Here is a 15,125-nt window from a genome sequence, read left to right as displayed (position 1 = left end):
TGCAATTTAAGTCCATTGCTTCTTGTCCTATCATCAGAGGCCAAGGAAAACAATTTTTCTCTCTCTATCACTACAGCAAATACCTTTCATCCTAAGGTCTCATTATCCTTTTTCATAGATGCATCCCATTGGTGGCTCATGGTTTGATATACTTCTGCAATAGCAAGTCAGGCAGGAACATCTTGCATTTTCTGTTAGTTCTGTTTAGACTTTGAATCCACCGTAATCTGATTTTAAAAATATAAGATATTTGTGTTTAACATATATGTAGTTTGATTAAATATGTCCTAGTCTGAATGCCAGAGAAACACTCCAAAAATGCCATCCAATAGTAGTTTATAATCATTTGGAAAGTGACACTTGAAATTTGAAATTTGAAAAGCATCTAAATTCTTTTGTTAAGGCCCATATTGTTCCCTGGTGTGCTTTGATTCCCACCGGCTGAAGATGTGGCCCATAATGCCGTTATATAATTTATGCCGTTATATATAACTTGCAGAGTGACTAAAATCAGAGACTTCAGAGCTCAAGCCACTATTGACAAGGTGTACTTATATATGCTAATCACTTTATTGAAGGAGCAAGCAATGAAAGCTGACATTGCATAACAAAAAAAGCTTGCTCATGTTCTTAGAAAACCGCCAAATCAGAGAAGTTAGCAATAAAATCCAGCCATGCATTATTCTCTTAAAAAAATATATAAGTGAAGTTAGATTTTATATATGTAGAAGTGCATGTACATTAGGTGCAAGCTTTTGTAACTGTGTGGTCCAATTTTCAGAGGTGCTGAGCGCCCATGTCTTATTCTTGTAGTGGGAACTGTGAGCAGGGCCATTGGGGTGGGGGACGGGACAAATGTGACTAGAGGCCATGGGGCAACTGTCCCTGATGCTACAGCAGTAGTGGGGCCCTGTCACTGCTGGAATACCGTGCAGCACGCTCTGGGCGGTTCCTACAGCTTGCTGCCTCCAGCCCTACCCTTTTCCCAAGGTCCCTCCTCTTCCAGGAATGCATGGCTCTCCCCACCATGCCCAGAGGCCTAGAAAGTTTGTCAGCTGCCCTGAGTGTGAGATCTTAGCAGTCACTAGTATTTTTAAAAAATGTGTAGGGAAAACACACTTCAGGTCAGAGAGAAATCAATATTGAATATATTACTATGCAACTACATTGTACGCCAATATCAGAAATCGACTACTGTAAAAATCATAAGTATTGCAAGGACATAAAGAAATAAAAGAAAAAGTGTTACAGGGGCAGAGAGAAATCCATATTGAGTGTTTTCATCTACATTCCAAATTCAAATCTGATTTCCAAATCAATGCTAGAGATAGATCACTAGTATGCAGAACCTGAAATATTAAAAGGACAGAGAGAAATCCATTCTGAGTTTATCTATTTTCCAAAACAATATTACAGAGCATCTGAAATCAGATATTGATAATTTTCCCTTTAATCTGATTTTGCATCATGAATTCCAAAATTTAGAAGAAAAAAAATCAAACCACGTGTTTTTGGAAGAGGAGAACACATAATGTCCAAACTTGTCAACTGGCCATGCACGGTGGGGCTGACAGAATTGCTGGGCATCTGGGCACAGGGTGTGTGGGGCTGGCTCCTGGAAAGGGTACGGCTTTGAGCAGATGGGGTGCAGGGCTCAGGGTAGCTAGCCTTCAGCATTGCCCAGAGCACACCTTGCCACATCCCCCTCCCCAGGCAGCCCTCCAAACTGCCCTGAGCATGCTGTGCAGTGCTCCAGCAGCAATTCAGAGTAGTAGCAGCAGTCAGAAGCCCTGGGCCCTTTGGAATTGCCAGAGCCCAGGACAGTTGGTCCCATTTGTTCCCCCTGTCGTCAGGCCTGGCCATGCAGATAGCCAAATGATGATCAACAGGACCAATCCAGTATATTCAAATAAATGCACTTTGGTTGTTGTATGGTCAGTAGTGCTGATAATTTTACCTCTGACTCCTCCTCTCTCTCAACATACTGGTGTTGAAATGTTTCTAAATTCATTAAAGCAGATGCTAGTGGCAGCATTATTTTTATGTGACCTAATATGTAAAATAAGATGGTCACAAACTCTCTGGACTCATGGAATAAAAATGCATCAGCTAGATAGCTTTACATATGGACAGGAACAGGCCCCTCCATCAAAGAAGGCGGCCCCATGCTTCTCCTAATAACCCCTCATCTAAGATTTCCAAGAACAGTACACACTTGCAGTGTGGTCAGTAGTTTGGCAGGTTTGAGGTCTGTTCAGCTAGTAGAGGAAGTTGGTTTAGGGCTCTTCTCTGCTGTCAAACATTTCCACTTACTTCTCAAATTAAAGCAACTTGGGTGAACTACGCTGCATGGAGAAGGCTGTCTTTAAGTAGCAAAAACCCAAACAATGAGAGAGCTTTATAGGTGAAAACCAACATCCTAAATTGCATCTGGAAAATAGCTGGAAGTCCACTCCTCTCGTGATACATGAATTGCCAGATGTCTCCTAAGAGAGGCTCCACCAGCTGAGTGGATAAGCACATTCTTTGCTCTTTGGTGTGTATAGAAGACACAATAATAATCTCATATTGAGGAGACAGCACTTAAAAGAACTCCAGTGAAGTTTTCATACAAAAGAAAAGTGACAGTCTATTAGCTAGATCTAGATTTACAGACCTGGCTACGAGTAGAGATCTTGCCTCTATTACACAGCCTTAATTAGGTCACAGAGATTCTGAGAAACACGTATATCCAGATCTAATGAAAAACAGATGTATCTGAATATCACAGTAGCCAAAAGTGTCTCTCTTACCCCTATTGAGTAGAATAGGAACAGTAACCCAGTTGAATTTCATGGCATCTTGCACAAGGGAACCTTTGGGGCAGAAAAACAATGACCCTTACACTTTGGGTCCTCTTGGAAACAAAAGAAAGACGTTATTACAGCATTGCCACTTTCCTTTTTCCTGCCAGGGTCCAAAGTCTTATGGACAAAACACAAATAAAATGAATTCAGATCAGCAGATAGGCATAGATGAATTAGCTGGATATTTTGACTTTGCCTGTCATCAGGGGATTGTAATCAAATAATGAGAACAGAGCTACTGTATGTCTGTACCATAATCTGTTCTAATACCAGACTGAATGGTGTCTGTGAAATCTGTTGCCAAAGATGCCTTCCCAAAAATATCTCAAGCATCCTAAAAAAGGGAGTCCAGAGCCAGGGTGCTAATTAGCAAGATTTTCAGCATGAGGAAGTGTCCTTAATACTTCCAGTCACAACCTCCTTTGTGCTGCTGTCCCCATTCCTCTGCCCTCCACTATCCTTAATTCCTGACAGGGAAGAAGGATTATGAATAAAAAGAAGCAGTGTGAGGGGTTGAGAATGAGTCCCCAGATGTGACAGAAATGGAAATTTATCTTGAAATCAGTCTGGATGTTATTGTCAACAAAACAGCTATGTTGGCTGACGATTTGTCTTCCTGAATCACAACAGATGCAAAGGGAGAAACTGAAGCAGGGTGGGAGCAGAATAAGTATGCTGTTTTATATAGTGGGTCTAGTTAGAATTAACCTATTTGTCATTAAATGGATTTGATATTGAGAAACTGCATATACAGGCAGTCCCCGGGTTACATGGATCCGACTTACATCGGATCCCTACTTACAAACGGGGTGAGGCAACCCCGCACTAGCTGCTTTTCCCCGTATCAGACCAGGGAGACACAAAGCTAACGCCCCACCCAGCAGACCAGGGAGATGCGGAGCGGCTTTTCTCAGCAGACACCTCAGCTTGAGAATAAAGGACTGAGGGAAGTGAGGTGTGGGAGAATAAAACTGAGCTCTGGAGAAACGTTTGGCTAGAGTTTCTCCTACAATATGTACCAGTTCCGACTTACATACAAATTTAACTTAAGAACAAACCTACAGTCCCTATCTTGTACGTAACCCGGGGACTGCCTGTACTGTAAACTGCAGTTTAACTCATAGGCTACTTACTATAAGACAATACAGTAGCTGTGATTAATATGGGGACACATATCCCACACTATTTCTTTAATGGGAAACTATTGTTGGCCTGAAACAAAATGATTTCCTTTGCCTTTTACTGTTGCCATTGTTAAATTTGAAATATGTCCAACTACTAACATTGTAAGCCAGTGCAGCCTAAAATACGCCTGTGTTGTCTGTCATGTAAAATAATTTTAGAAGTTGCTTTCTTCCAAAACTGGAAGGGACTTTATTAGAAAAAAGAAAATGGTGTTATCCGTAAAGCTAGTTTGTCTCTGGTTCACTGCAGAGCTCCTACCTAGAATCTTTCCTTTCTGTTTTGCTTTCTGATTGTAGAAACAATACACACATCTTCAATGTCTAGCAATATTTTGTGCTTCATAGAAAGGACGTGCTCATTACACAATTATGGGCATAGGAGCTATGTCTACACTGGCGTGATCTTGTGCCAGAGCTATGCAAATGAGGCTAAGCGTGGAATATCATCGAGCCTCATTTGCATATCTAATGAGCCGCCATTTTCGCGGAAGAGACTCTTGCATAAGAAGGAGCTTTCTGCACTGCCCCTTCTTGCGCAAGAAAAACCCTCTTGTGCAATGCTGTAACGCTGATTATTTTCAGGAATAATGGCATTGCGCAAGAGGGTTTTTCTTGTGCAAGAAGGGGCAGTGTAGACAGCTCCTTCTTGCGCAAGAGCCTCCTCCGCAAAATGGTGGCTCATTAGATATGCAAATGAGGCTCGGCGATATTCCACACTTAGCCCCATTTGCATAGCTGTGGCGCAAGATCTGGCGCATAGCCATACTGTAGCAAAATATTAGACCAGGAAAGAGTGATGATTTCTCTTTATTATAGTATTATTGTCATAGAGGTTTTTTTCAAACTGATGGACAATCCGTTATTTAAAAAAAAGTTTTCATCACCTGAGCACATGCTTATCAGAGCTGCTCCCTGCACCAAAGTATCTTGTTATTCAAATTGCACTGTACACTAGATACAATTTTCCAAGATTAAATGCATTTCAGGGAAAATATATAAATCCTCATGTTGTAAACCAGCCAGTAATGGAGATAGTTGGAGCTTTCCCTCGAGGCAGGTTAGATTCTAATACAACGAACCTCTGTAATCTGTGTGTCTCTGATCTGGGAACACTGGTGGTTTGGCCCATGGCAGAGGGAGGAGAAAGCGCTATGTGCGCTGCCACTTCCCTTCCCCCACCCAGCTGGAGGAACAGCAGCACAGGGAAGCACTGGTCTGGAGGTGAGCGGCGGGGGATGGTGCCTGGGAGCAGTGGGGGGCATGGAGCCTTGTGTGCGCCCAGGAGTAGGGCGCCAGGTAAGTTCCTAACCCCCATGCTCCTCCTGCCAAAACCCTGCCTCTCCATCCACCTCACAAACCTTTCTTCCCTCCCAGACCCCGCACCCGTATCCCCAGTGCCCTTCAAACACTCATGATCTGGAAAATTCCATAATCTGGCAGATCCTCTTTCCCAAAGTTGCAGATTACAGAGGTTCAAGTGAACTAGCCATTCTCAGAGGCAGAATGTTGAGCTGATCTGCTATAATAGTTTTCCTGTATCAAAAAAACCTGAGCCCACCTTCCCCAGGAAGCACTAGGAAGTGGGTTGCAAGAGAGAGTGTTTTCTTGCACACATGTCTGTGTCAGTGGCTAGCGCTCCTACCTACTCCTACTTAGGATGTAAATAGTTAACCAGTTAACTGGTAAACCTAAACAGATGAGGCTTGCCAGTTCCAGTTAAATGGTAGGGGCTGGAGCAGCCCCACAGGGTACACCACAAGCTTTGCCGCGGGCACTGCAGTATAAAATGTATGTGTAACTGTAACTGCTAGGATTTTTAGCTGTCACACGGTTAAATTTTAAAATGACTTTTTACACCCCTAATGCCTATTCCCATTTTATTTAAGTACAGCCCTTATAGTGGAGCCAGCAGTCTTCACTGGCCATCCAAGTCAGTGAAAATTCTAAAAAGATCTACTGGGCCCGTAGTTGCATGTATAGGCAGTCCCCGGGTTACATGGATCCGACTTACATCGGATCCCTACTTACAAACGGGGTGAGCAACCCTGCACTAGCTGCTTCCCCCCAGCAGACTAGGGAGACGCAAAGCTAGCGCCCCCCCCCCAGCAGACCAGGGAGACGCGAAGCTAGCGCCCCCCCCAGCAGACCAGGGAGACGCGGAGCGGCTTTTCTCAGCAGACACCTCAGCTTGAGAATAAAGGACTGAGGGAAGTGAGGTGTGGGAGAATAAAACTGAGCTCTGGAGAAATGTTTGGCTAGAGTTTCCCCTACAATATGGACCAGTTCCGACTTACATACAGATTCAACTTAAGAACAAACCTACAGTCCCTATCTTGTACGTAACCCGGGGACTACCTGTAATGGATTGTATTCAAGAATTACTGTGCACTGGTAACTACTTCACAATACTTCCCCCCTACTTAACAATACTTAGTTCATTTCAGCTGAATGTCAATTTGGGCCTAGGGCTGATTGTTATTTACCTATTTATATAGCACCAAAAATATACAAAACCTAGAAAAAAAATAGCCTCACAGAGCTTGCCAGTGCAACACAAGTCATAATCACTGGCACAGGTAGGACAGTTTAAAGTGGAAACAGGCTGTGGGGCTGCTTATTAATTTATGTTCTTCTCTCACTGGCTCTACTGGCTTGTTTATTTGTCTGTCTTGATACTTCTTGGATGCTCTTTTGGGGAATTAGCTGGCTTGAGGGCATGCAGAGAGGCTTGCAGACAGTGCTGAGCAAGATGCATGCGTCATTACAGTGTGTGGAAGGTCTTATGTCACAGGTGCTGAGCATTAACGCTTGCACTTTGGCTCTGCATTTCTTTCAGTAGGACTGAGTCTGAATCTTCATTATTAAAGATGCAGCCGCTAGAATCTAAATCATGTGTGTAATTAAATGCAAAGGCCTTTGTTGATACAACTGAATACCAAAACTAAAGTAGAGCAATATGTAAGGTTCCAATAGCTGTGTTAGTTCAGCCACATTGCACATGCTGGGCCTTATTTCCAACCTGACCTTAACATGGTTCTCTTTTCATATCCACCTGTTTTATACCTCAGTTATTTGTAGAGGCAGTTTAGGTCACATAGACATTTACTTGAACTTTAGGGGGAATAAATATATAGGGTTTGATCTGCAGTTCAGTGAAATGAGTGGAACAGTTCCTAGAGATTTCAGTGTGCTTTGTATCAGGCACACAAATATCTGTTTCTAAATGAAAAAAAAAAAGTTTGAACGACAGAGCTGTAAGCACCAAATCTGAATGTTTGACCCTGAGGACATACATTTCCAATGACAAGCCTAAGCCAGATTCTCACAAAGGGCAGGAAAGTTTGAGAAATAAAGACAACTGCAGAAATGTTTCCAAAGGTAAACACTAATGCAGATTAAGGATGTTAAATTTAGATTAATCAACTATTTAAATAGTCGATGGAATTTGCATCAACTATCCTATTAGTCAACAAGGGCACTTCCGCCTTTGAAATGTAGCAAGAGCCCTGCCGGTTCTTGCTACATTTCAAAGGTGGAAATGCTGAAGGGAGCGCAGGGGCAGCGGGGGACTGCTTGAGTCCCCCGCTCACCCTGTACTCCTGCGGCGCTTCTGCTTTTGAAATGCAGCAAGAGCTCTGCTCTTGCTGCATTTCAAAGGTAGAAGCATTGCCAGTTCCCCACTGTGCCCCTTCCCCCCCACGGACACGGTGCTGGGGGGAACCAGCTTTTAAGATGGCTCTCTCTAATAGAAGCAGCAAAGGGGAGGGGAGAAGCGACTAGTGGAGTCACTAGTCGACTATTCACTTGCAGCCCTAATGAAGATTACTGATTTCAAATGGTTTTACTTTTCCTATTTAGTTCATTTCAAGTTCTCTTTGTTGCTGTGTTTATTGTGAGATATAATGAGGAAATAGAATGACATGAAATGTTTTTTGAAGACAAGGAACTTGTCAACATAACCCTCAAAAGAATAAGGTTTCTGTAGTTATTTTTTTTGGTGAGTGGCTGATTGGAAGGTGGTTGCGCTGCCTCTTTGCATTGTGTCTTGTTTGATTTTTCTCCCCAGTACTAGTCTTCTTATCCTAGTACAGTAATTACTCATTTAACACGTGCCCGCTTAACACATTTTTGCAATAGCACAACTTTTTTTTAGGGAGCGTTTTTCGAATAACACGACCATCCCCGAAATAACACGAAAATAATCAAGTGGCAGACTACTTTGTGCAGCGGTATAAGTTGGTGAAAACAGTGGTAATACACATGAGCGGATGAATACACATGGTCACAGTGCTCCTCTGCTCACTCACGTGTTTATCTTTGTGTTTTAACAAACAGTGACATCTTGAGTTGCTAGTTATCTTGTGTTGCTAGATATCTAATGTTGACGTTGATGACCCAGCACCAACAAAAAATTGACTTTGCCACCACTACCTGAAATGCAACCCTGACCTTTTCCATTATTTTTAATGGGAAAATTGACCCCGCATAACACGTTTTCACTTAGCACGAACATTTTCAGAAATGCATCTATAGTGTTAAATGAGGAATTACTGTACTAGTCCCTTTGGCTACTTTCCTTCAAACATTTCTTTTGAGGTGCCTCAATTCACTGTTTTGTGAGAAGAGACACTTCACGAAGCATCAGAACTGAAACCTTTTGTGAATTATTGTCCCACTCACATGTAAAGCAATATTATATTGTTAGTTACAATACCTATCACAGTATAATATTTAAATACATGGGAGAGGGGGAAGCCTCTGTTTGTTTAAAGTTACAACAGTTTTAGCTTCTGTGTAGTTTGAAAATTGTCAGACTTACTCTGAAAGCAAAGGAGAATGTTTTTGCAGTATTCAAAGGGGGAAAAAATCAAATGGTGTTTGAATTATAAATAATTAAGTCATATTGTCATATGTTTCTGGCTTCCACATGGTGAAGCATGAGTTCATTAATCCATTCTGGACGAGTTTTCTGCCTTTGTCCCAAAGATTCTTCTTGTGATTTTTTTTCAGTTGCTTGTCAGCTCCCATCACTGTTGTGTTTGAAGCATTGCACTCATGTTTGAAGAGTGATCTTCTACTTCCATGCTACCAAACTGAAGCACTTCCTGAGGGCTTTGCTGGTTCCAGGCAGGATTTTGGTTCATTCCCTGAAGCATTAACAAAAAGCAGGGCATCTCCCTAGATGCCTGGTTTTGTCCAGCACTTCACCATCAGGTGCAATGGGTGCAGTGCTAAGACAAAGTGGTCTCAGCTCCCATTTTCAGCTCCACATACTGGCAGCCTGTCTGCACCTGTTGTAGCAGTGTTTGGAAGACTCTTTGTGATGTTTGGCAATCTTTTCCAGTGAAAGAAATGACCTTTAAAAATCTCACTGCCAGCTTCTCCTATCTCTTTAAGTTACCCAGTAGCAAATGTCAGTTAGGAGCCAAAATTGGGTTGGTCAGAGGGGAAGAAAATGCTTAAAGTGTGGGACTTGTATAGTGGTAGGCTCATTCTGCCCTTACTACCCATTTAGTGTTCTTAATTTTACAGTAGATCCAAACTGTGCTTTCCATCATCATTCAGCATCGATGCTACATCAGTTTTATGCACCTGTTAAAATCAATGAAATTACAATGCAATACTGATGTAATGAAGTGGAGAATTGGGCTACATGTATCCAAGATGCATGACTTTCCATGGTCCTGAGTCCTAACAGTTCTCATCAGACTGCGCTCCATCCTCTGGTACTGTTTTCAGACAACCTCAAGAGCACCACCCTCCCTCAATTCTGTTAGGCTTCTCCCCAGGAAACAGAAAATAGTTACTAGCAAAAGAAAATCTCAGCTTGTGTCATATTCAGAGGAATTAGTCAGTTCCCCTAAGTCCAGCAGAAGAAGAACTCTCCTGCTTTGACTTGGACCAATCTGAATATCTGATGATTCAGGTGCTTTTCTTTTTGGACAAATTGATGTGTTGGTGTAGCTTGCTCTTTACAAATAATTAACCCAACCATACAATTTCCTCCAGTCCAAGTCTCCTTCAAGATGAAGCAAAGATAGTGGGATACAGTGTCTTTAAATATCAGAAATACTGGAAGAGATAGTGAACTATGAATAGGTCAACCTGGAAAAGAAGAGGTCTATGATCAGTGTCACTCAAAAATGATACCAGGCTCAACTGCGTAAGACCACCAAATGAGTTTCTGTTCCCCAGGTTGATGGCCCTCTTTCCACATCAGTCAAAACTAGTTTCATCATAGAGAAGGCTCAGTTCCTGTGGATGGAGCAAGAACTCCAAAGGACTTAATACACTAGAAGTCTGAGCTCTCTAAAATGGGCTTTGAATCCTCATCCATTGCATTATAAGCATTGCAAGTCATGGCTTGCACAGCTTTTATCCATCACTCACTTTCCACTACACCCACAGAGAAAGATATCTCATAAGGCTCTAATAGAAATTCTAGATAAGGTAAGAAGTGTTAAACTGAGCCTGTGACATTACCAGGTTCTTTGCCAGATCCATCCTCTAACGCCTCATGGCAACAGAATGAGTGTCTCAGATTTATGGAAATGTATGTGACCAATGTTATCAAAGTACTGTTCAATTGGGCAAAACTTTTAAGGGAATTGTTCAAGAAAATGATTAAGGATTCTTCAGACCTGAACAAGATCACACAAAACCAACCCTTTTTGAGAGTAAGCGATAAATCCTTATACCAGGACTTTTACATTTCAGCAGTTCAAAACCATCTCTTGTTTTATCATTGAAGCCAGAAAATATTTTCTAAACCACAACCAGAGAGGAACCCCACATGCCTCTTCTTCTTGCTGAATGAAGCCTGTTGGCTCAAGAGGTCATTCCTGTAAGAGGAAGGCTGAGGAACTGGCCTTGAGCCATTACTTCTTCAGGTAGATGGGCTCTTGAAATAATTACAGTAGGATCGCTGAAAGAATTCCAAGATTCCACTCTTCTTTCTGTACTGTCATCTCCTTTTAACTAGATCCTCACAAAATAATAGGCATTTCTGGGCAGTGCAGCAAAATTTATCACCTTAGGGGCCACAATTCAAAAATCTCAAAGGTTTCTAGTCAAGATTTGGTTTCTTTCACAGTGCCAAAAGAGAGACAGAGCCTAGGACCTATAAAAATGAACCTAATAGTTTGTAAAGCCAAATTCTGGTGCTCAAAATGTTGCATTTCCAGATTTTTTTTGTTCCACTGACTTAAAATAGGCCTATTATCATATTGATGTACATAACTAATGCTACCTACCCTTTGCAAATAGGTGACAATAACCAATTTCAGGAAGTGCCTTTTGGCCTCTTCTCCGCATGTCAAGACTTTAGAAAACATCGTTATTTTTATTAGCTTGTTTGAGTCAGAAAGACATCCATATTTACCATTGCTTGAAACATCCCAGCCTTAGAATGCAATCATAAGATGTATCTGCTTTTTGTACCTGTAACAGGATTTTCCAGATTCTCAAGAAACACAGTTTTATAGTTAATTACAAGAAGAATTCCTTAATTCAGTTTCTGGAACTCTTTCCCATCTCTGGGCATCCCTTTGTCTGGCCCATAGGCCCACATTGAAAATCTTATCAAGATGTTTGTTGATGAACGAGAGAAGGCAGCTCCCCCATGCCATTCATTGTAAGGTATGATTAGGTCCTCTGCAGAGTCCAGGCCATAGGAAATGGTCCATCTCTTCTGCAGAATTTTCTCATTGATGGCTGAAGTATGAAAATAGGCGTTGATTCATTCTCTCCCTCTTCCTTTTGCACTAAAATCATCGCTTCCCCTGTAGACATTCCCTTAACTCCTAAGTAAGACTATATCTCTGACCAGTCCTCCTGGAATGTGACGGCAGCTTGTCAGGGCAGGGCGCTCAGATAGGCTTTCACATTATTTAGGGCAAATGATTATTCCGGGAATGACATCACAGCCTTTATTTCCTGCAGTGAAGTTAGTAAAGAAATTTTCCATGTGAAAAATTGTAAGCAATGCTAACAGAAAGTTAGATTTGTTGTGTCTGCCATTCGCATTGTCAAACATAGAGGGTGGATATGCTATTTTTTTAAATGGGGAATACCGACATATATTTTCTCCTTCTTTGCTAATGGCTGAGAGGGCCAGGAATATCAGGTAATGATGAACACTTACCCACTTAACCACTCTCAACTTGCCCATATATTCCTTGTATGTAAGCCATCTCTGGATCCTGCTGGTCTCTCAGATTCTCATTTACTGGGGCCCCTATTGGACTGATGGAGTGATGAATACTCATGCAAGAGAAACAATGAAATTAATTTCATTTAATGTAATTTCATTTTCTCTAAGTGAGTATCTGCCACACTGTCAGAACCCACCAGTCTTCACTAAGTCTGAAGTTTCTCTTCGAACATGGGGAGATCTTTTTTCCCATACATAAGTGGGGCTCCGGAAGGAAAGAGAGGAAAACTATCAAAGCATTTCAAGCTGCTACTTGTGTTTGTTTTAAAATATTTTTTTGCTGCCTGGAAATTGCTCTGTTGTTTTCTAACTTGTTTTGTAGTTCTCATATTCCCTCAGCTTTAGCAGTATTCCCAGGAGCCAAATATGAGTGCACTACCTCACAATGCCAGCACGGGGAGCTGGCAAGCAAGTTGGCGAGGGGGGGGGGGGGGAGAATCACAAGAGAAACCTTTGCCTCTGAAGCTGGGGGCAAAGGCAGAAAAAACATCACACAGCACTGACAGACCAACAGGTATTCACACAGAGAAGCTAAAATCACAGGTAAGGACACCATTTTTACGTTTGTGTTCCTCTAGCTCATGTAGCTTGTGACAGCCCTTTCAAACTTCCCATTTAAATTTCCATTCAAAATCATGATGCCACCTGTATTTGAATGAAAACAGATTATGAGTAAGTTCAGCTAATTTTTACGGGGAATAATTTGAGGCACAGTCCTGCTTTTATGATTTCAGCTGAAATTATGAACCAAGTCTGGTCCTATGAAAACCCAAAATAACAGTAACATCAATTTATTTTTAAAAAAGCATTAATGAAGAATTAATAAACTAGTTCTTGTCCCTCCTCTAGTACTGGTTTGCTGTGTGACCAAGGCTACATAGATCAGTGTGAGATCACTCAGTACCTCTGTGAGACTCTGCTCCAGTGTTCCCATGTGCAAAAAGGCAGAAAACACTTTGCTACGTTTGTCTGCAGTTTGAGATACTAAGATGGAGAGCATTCTATAAGTGAAAACTGTTATTCGTATTTAATTAATTGTTTTACAGCCCAGTTACACAGAAAATATCAATGGGCTAGATTCCTCCTTGATGTAAGTCTACTGTCTTCAGAGAGCATACCTAAAAGGTGTTTATCTCTGTGAATTGTAGAAGCTAAGGTGATTTTATAAATGGTCCAATACAAGCAAATATACAAATCAAAGGTAAAACAAACACTTCCCCAACCCTCTCCTCCCACCCTTATACATGTTTGCTTAACGTCTAAGGACACAATTAAAACATCAGAATGTTGAGGTTACGGATCTCATTGCAAACTTCTTCAAGGACAGGCTGTACGGCTATTGATTCTTAACACCAAAAAATATCAGGTGGTATATTAGGCAGTACCTAAATAAATTGGCCTGAATTTTGGAGGGTCATATTTGAACATATTTTTACCCCAGAAACCACAAATGGAGTTGTAGATGCTCAGCGTGTCTGAAAATTAATCCACAGACCACTTATTTATATATCTAAATGTGAATCTAGATGCCTAACTGACCTAATATTTCATGTACCTATAAAGGTGTGTGTGTGTGTGTGTGTGTATCTCTCTCTCTCTCTCTGTGTGTGTGTGTGTGTGTGTGTGTGTGTGTGTGTGTGTGTGTGTGTGTGTGTGTGTAGGGTTTCCTATGTCATACATCACAAAAGCATTGAATGTAAGGAGAGTTCTCCTCTGACTATTCTTCCATTCCACATTCCCAAACTGGTCTATGGATTATTTTGTTTTGGTCTTCAACCACATATGGGAAGAACTCACACCTCTTTCTTTCAGAAAAATAATTCTTTCTTTATGTCTCTTTTTTCTACATCATAGGTCTTCCAAAGTATTTATTTTCAAAGGCCTTTCCAGATTTGTCTTCTCAGAATTAACAATTGTTGATGTACTTGAATGAAATGAATGTTATTTATTTATTTCTATTTGCTTTTGCTGACACAGAATATTTTGCAAAATTTAAGTATGTTTAAATCTTTTCCCCTGACATACTGTGTTTGTTTTTCCTTCTTTGATATCATGCCTTTCTGATAATGGAAGTTATCTTTTAGTTTCAAAAACATTTTTGGTCATTCTGTATATTTCATGAATCCCAATTTTGTTTGATGTAATTAATTCAGTTACAATGTAGTACCTGACATATGTTTGTTTCTTAGGCAAACGTGTAAAACTCTGCAAGTCCGAATGGAGAAGTAGAAAAAAGAGGTTTCTGCTGTGCCTGATGACAATTTTTGATTTTTCCACATACACAAAATATTCTGGCTCCATGCTGGAGCACTAGTTGTGATGAATCCTAGGCTTGGTCGGATTCTAAGGAAGGGCCAGAAGGTTCGTTGAGGAATAAAGAGTCAAAACCACTCCAGAAATGTGTTCCAGCCCTGGTTTATTACTCTCACAGCAGCAGGTGTGTACAAATACAGGTTTCCACAGTCTTAACCGGATTTGCTGTACCTTACACTATATTGTGGTTACATACAGTGCTCCACATTCCCATGGTCCTTGGGTTACTGTTAGGAAGACTAATTGGGTGTATCTTCAGGAAAGATGATCTGCTCTTCTGCTAAACAGCATAGAGGTATCAACCAACTGCCTTCTAGGGTCTTTCCTCCACCTTTAATGATCTTTCCTCACTCATTCTGCTCTCAGAGGTAGTGCAAACTCCTTGAACTTGAATTGGGCAACAATATACCAATATTTTACTGGAAGGGCCCTGGGACCCTTTGGATATGAGAGCAGTATGAGAAGCTACATAGAGCAGAATAGAAGAATGAAAATGGCACTCTGAAGACATAAAATGCCTGATAGGAAGTAGCTCTTCATTCTGCACTGGATCACTCAGAACTCCAGAAA

At 41.3% G+C, this 15,125-nt stretch overlaps 1 protein-coding gene across 4 annotated transcripts in view; it reads left to right on the top strand.

Annotated features, from left to right (window-relative positions):
* The window catches only part of TAFA2 (TAFA chemokine like family member 2), a 285,517-nt gene that overhangs the window by 255,929 nt on the left and 14,463 nt on the right, over window positions 1–15,125 (top strand). For 2 of the 4 annotated variants that reach the window (XR_012904380.2, XR_012904378.2), the window contains exon 5: window positions 14,432–14,679. The exons of the other annotated variants lie outside the window; for them this stretch is intronic. The gene's annotated coding sequence lies outside the window, so the exon portion shown is untranslated. The remainder of the gene's footprint in view (window positions 1–14,431; window positions 14,680–15,125) is intronic. 4 annotated transcript variants of the gene reach the window in all.

Source organism: Pelodiscus sinensis, chromosome 1 (assembly GCF_052426305.1).
Source record: "Pelodiscus sinensis isolate ZL-2025 chromosome 1, ASM5242630v1, whole genome shotgun sequence".
NCBI classification, from domain to species: domain Eukaryota; kingdom Metazoa; phylum Chordata; order Testudines; family Trionychidae; genus Pelodiscus; species Pelodiscus sinensis.
Note: the sequence above shows the minus strand (reverse complement) of the source record. Positions and strands in the feature narration are given on the sequence as shown.